The following is a 1,637-nucleotide window of genomic DNA, read 5'->3' as shown; positions in this document are numbered from 1 at the left end:
TAGTAATAATAGTGAAGCAGTGGGAGATGGCACAAATGATATAAAAAGACTATTTGCAAAAGTGCTAACAAAATTTTCCAAACATCAGAAAAGAACGAGACATATAGATAAGCAAGGCATATAGAAATCCACAGAGCTATAATTACAATAAATCTATACCTAGCCATATAATTATCAATATCTCAGAAGTACAGTAAAAAATAGAGCATTAAAATCTGTTAGAGACAAGAAACAGATCACATACAATGGAAAGCCCATCAGAATCATGGGAGATTTCTCAACACAAACCATCAAATTGAGAAGAATTTGGAGTGAGATATTTCAGGTCCTAAAAGAAAATAACTTCCAAGGTGGACTTATTTATCCTGCAAAACTATCAATCAAGTTCAATGGTGAAACAAGATCCTTCCATGACAAAGAACATTAGAAGAAATTCATGACCAAAACCAACCAACCAAACAAACAAACAAGCATGCAAAGAGTAATGATAGATATTCTAGAAAGAGACAGAAGTGATCCCAGCTTCAAGAACAACAGAAAGGAACCACCAAATAGAGCTCGTAATTAAGAGATAAAAAGTACAGAACTTATAGCAAGAAAATGATGTAACAAAGATAAGCCAATGCATATAATTTATAACCATCAGTGTAAATGGCCTCTATTCATCAATTAAAAGAAACAGACTAGCAGAGTGGATTAAGAAACAAAAGCCAACAATGTGCTGCATACAAGAAACACATTTAACTGAAAATGCAATTCATAGACTAAAAGTCAAAGGATGGAAAACAACACTCCATGCCACAGGAAATAGTAAAAAAAGAAGGGGTAGATATCCTGGTTGGTGGCAATATCAACATCAAACCAAAATCATTCAGAGAGACCAAAAAGGTCATTACATACTTGCTAAAGGAAAACTGTAAGAGGAAGAGATAACAATTGTAAATACATGTGCACCCACTGCAGGAGCACCCACCTACATGAGAAATTTTTAACAGACATGAAAAATCAAATGAGTAATAATACAATTATAATAGGAGACTTTAACATGCCACTATCACAAAGAGATAGATCAACTAGGCAAAAAATCAGCAAAGAAACAATACAACTAAGCCAAACTTGTGAAGAAATTGACTTGGTAGAATTTTACAGAGTGTTTCATCCAGCAACCACAGACTACACATTCTTCTCAGCTGCACATGGGACATTCTACAAACTAGAATATGTACTAGCACACAGAGCACTCTTAAGTAAATGCAGAGGAATCAAAATTATCCCATGCATGCTATCTGATTGCAATGCAATAAAACTGGAAATTATTGATGAAAGAAAATACAAAAACACATGGAAATTAAATAACAAACTCCTAAACAATCATAGGTGACAGATGAAATTAAAGAAGAATTTCAGTAATAGTTACAACTGAATCAAAATGCAGATACAACCTACCAAAATCTGGGAGATACAATGAAACCTCTCTCAAGAGGAAACTTTATTTTTTTTTTCCAAGTTTTATTGACAAGCAGATAGCAATGAGACAGTTTCAAATCATATCGGAAGGACAGTTTCAACAAATAATACACTGCATATATTCTTCTTAGTGGTTAATTGCTGTACAAGATGCGGACTTGTGATCCTAT

Source organism: Octodon degus, unplaced genomic scaffold (genome assembly GCF_000260255.1).
Source record: "Octodon degus isolate 3935 unplaced genomic scaffold, OctDeg1.0 scaffold00078, whole genome shotgun sequence".
Lineage (NCBI taxonomy): Eukaryota > Metazoa > Chordata > Mammalia > Rodentia > Octodontidae > Octodon > Octodon degus.
This window is presented reverse-complemented; position numbering follows the sequence as displayed.